Source organism: Triticum aestivum, chromosome 4A, assembly GCF_018294505.1.
Source record: "Triticum aestivum cultivar Chinese Spring chromosome 4A, IWGSC CS RefSeq v2.1, whole genome shotgun sequence".
Taxonomy (NCBI): domain Eukaryota; kingdom Viridiplantae; phylum Streptophyta; class Magnoliopsida; order Poales; family Poaceae; genus Triticum; species Triticum aestivum.
The window spans coordinates 77994330-78005435 of NC_057803.1; positions in this window are offsets into that span (position 1 = coordinate 77994330).

Below are 11106 nucleotides of genomic sequence, written 5' to 3' on the forward strand. Positions count from 1 at the left end.
AAGATGACTAGGGCCAAGCATCCTTCGAAGATAATCATGACTACATCATGTCCCTTTGAGCTGCTTCACATGGACCTATTCGGCCCTACTCATTACTCCACTCTTACTACTACTGCTTGTATCTATGGCTTCATTATTGTTGATGATTACTCTAGATATACCTGGGTGCATATAATTCTCTACAAGACTGAAGTGCAGGATGTCTTCAGACGATTCGCCAATCATGCAATGACAAACTATGGCATCAAGATCAAGCACATAAGAAGTGACAACGGCACAGAGTTCAAGAACACCGGCCTCGACACTTATCTTGATACATTGGGCATCACTCATGAATTCTCAACTCCATACACACCTCAGCAGAATGGCATCATGGAGCGCAAGAACAAAACACTTATTGAGATGCCTCAGACGATGCTTGATGAGTACAAGACTCCAAGGAAGTTCTGGCCTGAAGCTATTGATACTTCATGCCATGTCATCAATCATGTTTATCTTCACAAGCTTCTAAAGAAGACATCATATGAACTACTGACTGGTAAGAAGCCAAACGCAAGCTACTTTAGAGTATTTGGTGCAAGGTGCTGGATCAAGGATCCACATCACACTTCAAAATTTGCACCGAAAGCACATGAAGGTTTTATGCTTGGTTACGGGAAGGATTCACACTCCTACAGAGTCTTCAACCTCTTTCACTATAAAGTGGTTGAAACTGTGGATGTGCGGTTCGATGAGACTAACGGCTCGCAAAGAGAGCACCTGCCAAATGTGCTAGATGAAGTCCCACCTAGTGAATCCATCAAGCTTATGGGTACTAGAGAAATCATACCTTCAGAGGCACAGGCTGAAGAGGAACTTATCATTTCTGCACCAATCATTTCTGCACCAAATCAACCTGAAGACTCTGCTCAGCCTGAAGACAATACTGAAGATGAAGACAATGATCAACAAGAGCAAAGTCTTCGTCCAGTTCATCCTCGTGTTGCGAATGAAGTACAAATTGAGAAGATAATTGATAGTATCAATGCACCTGGTCCCCTTACTCGCTTAAGAGCAATGCAACTGGCAAATTTCTGTGGGCACTTTGCATTTGTCTCTATATCTGAACCCAAGAAAGTTGCTGAAGCATTCATGGAACCTGGGTGGATTCAAGCTATGCAAGAAGAGCTTCAATAGTTCGAACTGAACAATATGTGGGAATTGTTCAAGCATTCTGATCCTCGCAAGCACAATATCATAGGCACAAAATGGATCTATCGCAACAAACAAGATGAGCATGGTCAAGTTAACAGAAGCAAAGCTCGTCTCATTGCTCAAGTCTATACTCAAGTTGAAGGAATTGACTTCGATGAAACATTCGCTCCGGTGGCTAGGCTTGAAGCCATTCGCATTCTGCTAGCCTATGCCAATCATCACAACATCCTCCTGTATCAAATGGATGTGAAGAGTACTTTTCTCAATGGCAAGATTGAAGAAGAAGTGTATGTTGCACAACCACCTGGCTTTGAAGATCCAAAACATCCTGACATGGTTTACAAGCTCAACAAGGCACTGTGTGGCCTCAAACAAGCCCCTTGTGCTTGATATGACACACTCAAAGATTTCCTGAAGAGCAAATGCTTCAAACCTGGTTCACTGGATCCCACTCTCATCACGAAGACATATGACGATGAACTGTTTGTGTGCCAGATCTATGTGGATGACATTATCTTCGGCTGCACTGACAAAAGATACAGTGATGAGTTTGGACACATGACGCAAGAACAATATCAAATGTCCATGATGGGTGAGCTGAAGTTCCTTCTTGGTCTTCAAATTCGTCAGCAAAGCAACGACATCTTCATATCTCAAGAGAAATACCTCAAAGACTGCCTGAAGAAGTTTGGAATGCAAGACTGCAAGGGATACATAACGCCAATGCCAACCAAAAGCCATCTGGGCCCTGATGACAATGGTAAAGAGTTCGATCAAAAGGTATACCGCTCCATGATTGGTTCTTTACTCTATTTATGTGCATCTAGGCCAGATATCATGCTTAGCGTTTGCATGTGTGCCCGATTCCAAGCGGCACCAAAGGAGTCGCATCACTTAGCTGTGAAGCGAATTCTTCGATATTTGGCTTACACCCAACACTAGGATTATGGTATCCAAAGGGCTCAGAGTTTGATCTAGTTGGATTCTCAGATGTTGATTATGCTGGTGACAAGGTTGATCGCAAGTCTACATCAGGCACATGTCACTTTCTTGGACGATCTCTTGTCTGTTGGTCTTCAAAGAAGCAGAACTGTGCATCTCTCTCCATTGCTGAATCTGAATACATTGCTACTGGATCTTGCTGCGCTCAACTTATATGGATGAAGCAAACTCTCAAGGACTATGGCATCCATCTGAAGCATGTGCCACTCTATTGCGATAATGAAAGCGCCATCAAGATTGCCAACAACCCAGTTCAGCATTCGAAGACGAAGCACATTCAGATCCGTCATCACTTTCTCAGAGATCATGTCATGAAGGAAGATATTGATATCATTCACATCAACACTGAAGAGCAAGTGACAGATATCTTCACAAAGCCCTTGGATGAGAAAAGGTTTTGCAAGTTGCGGTGTGAGCTAAATATCTTAGAATCCTCAAATGTCCTGTAATTGGACACACATCCTAACGCTTATGCATGTGATGACTTAGATGTGCAACATATGAAGTAATGTATATCTTCAAACAATGAAGACATACACTCTAAGTGTGAATACATCAACACGGAAATTGACTTTGGAGCACCATGATAATTGTGCACCGTGTCTGGGTCTAATACTTCCTATACGGTGGGTAACGTCACCACCAAACTCTTGTTTGAAGTGTTTTTCATTTGACGTCTCATTTGCATAGTCTTCGCATTTGGTTTGTCTTCAACATTGATTCGACTTCATGTTTATCTTCACAATGTTGATTTGGTATCATATTGGTGTATACTTATATTAGTGTTCTGTCCTCTACAACATTCACTTATAGCTATGTCTTCATGTTCAAACTTTTTGACCTAAGTGAATGTGATCGGACCCTAACACCCTCTATGCTTCTACCTCAGATTCTATCTGTCCAAATCATATGCATTCTATTGAATCTGTCGATTGTCTTCTCTGAGTCCTTGTCAGCAGAAGACACAGAAACAAAATTGAATCTATTTTAATGCTATATCTCTTTTGCCTGAAAACCGGAGAAGCGGGAACGACCACCCGACAATACAGGCGTGCGTGGGAACATGGAACAACTTCCAAGGTGTTGCATGCATGCCATGTGTCCCTCAGATGTGAACCGCCAGGGGCACCTGCGTAATATCGCTGTGCCGTCCCTGTCCCTATAAATATACACCACACAGTGGTCGTTATCTTTTCTTCCACCTCTCCACAAACCCTAGCGCCACCGCTAGCTCTCGACGACGCCAGCGACGAAGCACTTAGCTGCTGCGACCTCACCGACGCCGTCCTCACGCCGGCCGCGGACCTTGTCTCCTCCGCCGTTGCCGTAGATGTCTTCCGTCGCCAAGTTAGGGCACGGAAGATCGAACTGCTCGGCTTCCTCTCTACTCCATTTAGCAGTTCTTCATGTGGTAAATAAAACCTCCTTTTTACTATCCTTCTGATCCGATAGATTCATCTGTTTCAACCACAAGTGGTTTCTGTACCTACAAAATTGGATCTATCCTGTTTCGCATCTCATATCATGCCTAGTATATTCACTTATGCTTCACAAAGTAGTTAGATTCCTCACTTGTACTTATTCTTGGATTCGTACAAATCTGGAACCAACTCTCATCATGTAAGTGAATGTCTTCGCGCTATGAGGTCAATGTCTTCAAACTGATTTATCTTCAAAATCTTCTGAGAATGCATATGACCTCTTCCCCTTCCCTCGCATCTCTAATGCTGTCACAGGTCCGTGGGAAAATCCCTTGGTTCTCATAGTTTGCATTCATTTGCAGACTTCTTATAGTGTCACATCAATTCTCCCGAAGCCAGTTCCTGTCTGACCAACAGACGAAAGCCTTTGCAAGTTCTGAAGCCATTCAGTCTGAATTTCATGGTGACAGAAAAGTCAGCAAGAAAGGGCGGCAGACAGCGCCGTGGGAACACATCCAATGACCTGCCACCAGATCTCTATGAACTATACAAGTCAGATCCTGTAGAGACCTATGGGGAACGCAAGAACCGAATCCAATGGATTCAAAGATATTGGGTAGAGGAATGGTTCAAGTACAAATTTGTCACTGCCGAATATGCTGAAAGGAATGCCATCAAGGGCCCCTGGGGAGATATTGTATACAAAGGTCCTCAGCCCAAGTCCAAGTATGAAGCCATAACTCAAGGTTTCTATCCTTGTATTGTCCGAGGACCACAATCTCTTCAAGCGCAACTTCCAGTTTGCCAAAGAGTCTGCTAAGAAGAACAAGAAGGACCTTGGACTCGACTTCAACCCTGGTCCATCTGCTCCTTGGGCTGATGGCACTCGTGATGCCGAACCCAATATCATCGGGCCTTACTACAACCTCGACAGTGTCCTCACTCACATTGCTGTTCAGGGGGCAGCCGTGGAGCACTCTGCAGACGACGTTGATTCAGATGAAGCGCCTGCACCACCTAAGCCACAAAAGAAGCAAAAGAAGAAGCCCATCTAGATTTCTAGTCAAGCACTGACCCAACTGTCATTTTGAGGAACGAAAACAAAGCCATTGATCTGTTAAGTGACGACGATCTTGGCGATGATGCTCTTGAGCTGTTGATAAAGAGCAAGGAAGAGGCGGAGATCTTCAATGATCTACCCCTTTTTGACGTGGACATCTTGAACAATTTTATTGATGAATGGTTTGAGAACCCCAACATCAACCTCGATGATCTTGAGCTTCCAATTGGCATCATTGTCTCTTTCCACAGTGCCATTGCTACTGAGCTGGTTCTGGCTCAGAAGATTGTTGAACTGAAGAACAAGATTGATTATGAGAAAGCTCGGTTCAAGAGGAACATGGCAAACCTCAGCGTGGCGGATGTTCAAAGCTTCATGCAAACACCACATGAGCTCAAGGAGCAGTTTCACCAGAAACGCCAGGAAGCAAAAGGTTCAAGAGACAGAATGAAGTATTTTGCTGAGAAAAGTGTTCAAGCTCACAATGAAGCAGAAAAGCGCAAGGCTCTAGGGCGCCCTGGCATCGACCCCAGAATGGCTGCCAAAAAGAAGAAGAAGCCTGCTGTGGCCCAAGCTGAAGCATTAAGGCAGGAAGCACCAAGCATTGTCTTCCCTGCCAACATGACATGCTCGAAGCCTAAGGTCGCCACAACTGCTTCCGAACTGAAGAAGAGAAGGGCAGTTGAGGCCGAAGCTAGAAAGTGCAAGACCAAGAACATCACTGATGATGCTCCACCGACCAAGAAGAGGAAGACAATGAAGAAAGATCAGGCTGCTCCCACAAAGCCCCTTGTCGTCGAGCCAATCTCAGTTGCTCGTCCTGCGTCCGAACACCGAGAGCGTCAGTTAATAGTTCATGAGCCTGCTTCCACAGAGGCTCCTGAAGCTGAAGACATTCCAGCTCCTGAAGCTAAAGACATTGGTCATCACGACAATGTAGAATATGATGAAGTCCTTCCTCAGATTGAGCACCAAATGGTACCATCGCCTGTTCTCACGAACAGTGAACTCATCAGCATTGGTCGTCCTCTGATGCCGATTGCTCAGGATGATTCATGGGCTGATCGCCCTCAAGAATCCCCCCGTCAAGAATCCCCAAGTACTCCCCCACCTCAAGCCACCACTCCGATGCTTGAAGATGATGACTTTGTGGTCCAGCCAACTCCCTCTCCAAAGGCGTCGCCCGCACTCCGCAGGCTTCACAAAGGACCAAGGCCACAAGTCACTCTATCGAGCATTCGAGAAGGAGAAGAGCAACATAACTCAGTGGCACAACAAGTGTTTCCTAACGCCACTCCAACTGTGCATGCCTCTGAGTCCAAAGCAAAAGCTGCTGAAGAGATTTCGGCTGCATCAGCCGATGATCAACAAGAACCACCAGAACCCCGTCAAGAAGAAGAGCGAGTTGCCACACCCCCTACCAACCAAGAAACTGTTCTTGAGGAGAACGAGTTTGTGCCAGACCCTCCAGCTACTCAAGTGGAGGTTGAAAATAATAAGGCGGCCACAAACAACAACACTGAAGCCAATGACATTGTCATGGCTGAAGCTCATGTGGCGCTTGAAGTGAATACGGTGCCTGAAGCCAATACTACCCCTGAAGTCAATGTCGCACCTGAAACCATTGTGCAACTTCAAGCCCATGTCAATGCCGACGCTCCTGTACCACCTCCAAGGCCTCATACAATTGAGCTGGCATTCGATCGCAGCCAACCTATCATGGTTCATTGGCCTATTCTAGTTCCTCCTCCTGCTCTCGGACCTCAATTTGACTATCATGTGGAGCACAGGCCTCAGGTCCAGAAGCCAAAGCCAAGGCTGCCAAGGTTTCCAGGTACTGCAACTTCACCAGGATCGTTTAGTGTGAATGGCTTCATAGCACACAACACCTTCTTTGATAGCACCAAGAACCCATATTCCAAGCCAAAAATATCATCTGATAGGTTCTGGAGTTATCAGCAGCGCGGTTACAATTCCTGCATACTATACAATCAGGGGCGCATTTTCCCCATATGTGTCTAGACTACGAAGCCATTGCTGGCCTGCCCTGCCTGGAAGAAGCCCTTGACTGCTTCAGAGATGCTGGCCTTCTATAGTTTGTGACTGATAAAGAGCATTGGAATGAAGAGCTTCTGCTGCAATTCTATGCAACTCTCCACATTCGCGGCTACTACAGGGATCCGAAGACTTGGGTCCTTGAGTGGATGACAGGCGATGTACACCATGAAGCCAAAGCCCAAGATATAATTGAGCTTACTGCCCTGCCCACTCCTGGTGAACACTATGAACCAGATTGTCATCTGCACCATAATGCTTTGGAGAGCATCTTCCAGAAGCCTGAGCCCAACATAAGCCAAATGCTGAGCATGATGAAGCCACTGCCCCAGGACACTGAATATCCAAAGGAGTTCTTTGTTGAAGACCTAGAGTATCTGCCTGCTACCTCTTGAGCACTGCGTTGGTTTTCCCCGAAGAGGAAGGGATGATGCAACAAAGTAGCGTAAGTATTTCCCTCAGTTTTTGAGAACCAAGGTATCAATCCAGTAGGAGGCTACGCGCGAGTTCCTCGCACCTGCACAAAACAAATAAATCCTCGCAACCAACGCGATGAGGGGTTGTCAATCCCTACACGGCCACTTATGATAGTGAGATATGATAGATATGATAAGATAATATTTTTGGTACTTTTATGATAAAGATGCAAAGTAAAATAAAAGCAAAGTAAAAAGCAAAGGAAATTACTAAGTATTGGAAGATTAATATGATGAAGATAGACCCGGGGGCCATAGGTTTCACTAGTGGCTTCTCTCAAGAGCATAGGTATTCCACGATGGGTGAACAAATTATTGTTGAGCAATTGACATAATTGAGCATAGTTATGAGAATATCTAGGTATGATCATGTATATAGGCATCACGTCCGAGACAAGTAGACCGACTCCTGCCTGCATCTACTACTATTACTCCACTCATCGACCGCTATCCAGCATGCATCTAGAGTATTAAGTTCATGAAAGTAGAGTAACGCCTTAAGAAAGATGACATGATGTAGAGGGATAAACTCATGCAATATGATGAAAACCCCATCTTGTTATTCTCGATGGCAACAATACAATATGTGCCTTGCTGCCCCTACTTTCACTGGGAAAGGACACCGCAAGATTGGACCCAAAGCTAAGCACTTCTCCCATTGCAAGAAAGGTCAATCTAGTAGGCCAAACCAAACTGATAATTCGAAGAGACTTGCAAAGATAACCAATCATTCATAAAAGAATTCAGAGAAGATTCAAATATTGTTCATAGATAGACTTGATCATAAACCCACAATTCATCGGTCTCAACAAACACACCGCAAAAAGAAGATTACATCGAATAGATCTCCACAAGAGAGGGGGAGAACATTGCATTGAGATCCAAAAAGAGAGAAGAATCCATCTAGCTAATGACTATGGACCCGTAGGTCTGAGGTAAACTACTCACACTTCATCGGAGGGGCTATGGTGATGATGTAGAAGCCCTCCATGATCGATGCCCCCTTTAGCGGAGCTCCGGAACAGGCCCCAAGATGGGATCTCGTGGATACAGAAAGTTGCGGCGATGGAATTAGGGTTTTGGCTCCATATCTGATCATTTGGGCATACGAGGTATATATAGGAGGAAGGAGTACATCGGTGGAGCAACAAGGGGCCCACAAGAGTGGAGGGCGCGCCTGGGGGGGGGGGGGGTAGGCGCGCCCCCTACCTCGCGGCCTCCTCCTTTGTTTCTTGACGTAGGGTCCAAGTCTCTTGGGTCTTGTTCTTTGAGAAAATCACGTTCCCGAAGGTTTCATCCCGTTTGGACTCCGTTTGATAATCCTTTTCTTCGAAACCCTAAAATAGGCAAAAAAAACAACAATTCTGGGCTGAGCCTCCGGTTAATAGGTTAGTCCCAAAAATAATATAAAAGTGGATAATAAGGCCCAATAATGTCCAAAACAGTACATAATATAGCATGGAGCAATAAAAAATTTATAGATACGTTGGAGACGTATCAAGCATCCCCAAGCTTAATTCCTGCTCGTCCTCGAGTAGGTAAATGATAAAAACAGAATTTTTGATGCGGAGTCCTACTCGGCATAATTTTAACGTAATTCTTCTTAATTGTGGTATGAATATTCAGATCCGAAAGATTCAAGATAAAAGTTTAATATTGACATAAAAATAATAATACTTCAAGCATACTAACAAAGCAATCATGTCTTCTCAAAATAACATGGCCTAAGAAAGTTATCCCTACAAAATCATATAGTTTGGCTATGCTCTATCTTCATCACACAAAGTATTTAAATCATGCACAACCCTGATGACAAGCCAAGCAATTGTTTCATACTTTTGACATTCTCAAACTTTTTCAATCTTCACACAATACATGAGCGTGAGCCATGGATATAGCACTATAAGTGGAATAGAATGGTGGTTGTGGAGAAGACAAAAAGGGAGAAGATAGTCTCACATCAACTAGGCGTAACAACGGGCTATGGAGATGCCCATCAATAGATATCAATGTGAGTGAGTAGGGATTGCCATGCAACGGATGCACTAGAGCTATAAGTATATGAAAGCTCAACAAAAGAAACTAAGTGGGTGTGCATCCAACTTGCTTGCTCATGAAGACCTAGGGCATTTTGAGGAAGCCCATCATTGGAATATACAAGCCAAGTTCTATAATGAAAAATTCCCACTAGTATATGAAAGTGATAACATAGGAGACTTTCTATCATGAATATCATGGTGCTACTTTGAAGCACAAGTGTGGTAAAAGGATAGTAACATTGTCCCTTCTCTCTTTTTCTCTCATTTTTTATTTGGGCCTTTTCTATTTTTATGGCCTCTTTTTTTCGTCCCGAGTCTCATCCCGACTTGTGGGGGAATCATAGTCTCCATCATCCTTTCCTCACCGGGACAATGCTCTAGTAATGATGATCATCACACTTTTATTTTCTTACAACTCAACAATTACAACTCGATACTTAGAACAAAATATGACTCTATATGAATGCCTCCGGCAGTGTACCAGGATATGCAATGAATCAAGAGTGACATGTATGAAAGAATTATGAATGGTGGCTTCGCCACAAATACGATGTCAACTACATGATCATGCTAAGCAATATGACAATGATGGAGTGTGTCATAATAAATGGAATGGTGGAAAGTTGCATGGCAATATATCTCGGAATGGCTATGGAAATGCCATAATAGGTAGGTATGGTGGCTGTTTTGAGGAAGGTATATGGTGGGTGTATGATACCAGCGAAAGGTGCGCGGTATTAGAGAGGCTAGCAATGGTGGAAGGAAGAAAAGTGCGTATAATCCATGGACTCAACATTAGTCATAAAGAATTCATATACTTATTGCAAAAATCTACAAGTTATCAAAGCAAAGTATTACGCGCATGATCCTAGGGGGATAGATTGGTAGGAAAAGACCATCGCTCGTCCCCGACCGCCACTCATAAGGAAGACAATCAAAAAATAAATCATGCTCCGACTTCATCACATAACGGTTCACCATACGTGCATGCTACGGGAATCACAAACCTTAACACAAGTATTTCTCAAATTCACAACTAATCAACTAGCATAACTTTAATATCACCATCTTCATATCTCAAAACAATTATCAAGCATCAAACTTCTCATAGCATTTAACACACTCATAAGAAAGTTTTTTTTACTATTCTTGAATACCAAGCATATTAGATTATTTAAGCAAATTACCATGCTATTTAAGACTCTCAAAATAATCTAAGTGAATCATGAGAGATCAATAGTTTCTATAAAACAAATCCACCACCGTGCTCTAAAAGATATAAGTGAAGTACTAGAGCAAAAGTATATAACTCAAATCATATAAGCGAAGCACATAGAGTATTCTAACAAATTTCAAATCATGTATGGCTCTCTCAAAAGGTGTGTACAGCAAGGATGATTGTGGTAAACTAAAAAGCAAAGACTCAAATCATACAAGACGCTCCAAGCAAAACACATACCATTTGGTGAATAAAAATATAGCTCCAAGTAAAGTTACCGATAGAAGTAGACGAAAAGAGGGGATGCCTTCCGGGGCATCCCCAAGCTTTGGCTTTTAGGTGTCCTTAGATTATCTTGGGGGTGCAATGGGCATACCCAAGCTTAGGTTCTTGCCACTCCTTGTTCCATAATCTATCAAATCTTTACCCAAAACTTGAAAACTTCACAACACAAAACTTAAAGTAGAAAATCTCGTGAGCTCCGTTAGCGAAAGAAAACAAAAGACCTCTTCAAGGTACTGTAATTAACTCATTATTTATTTATATTGGTGTTAAACCTACTGTATTACAACTTCTCTATGGTTTATAAACTATTTTACTAGCCATAGATTCATCAAAATAAGCGAACAACACACGAAAA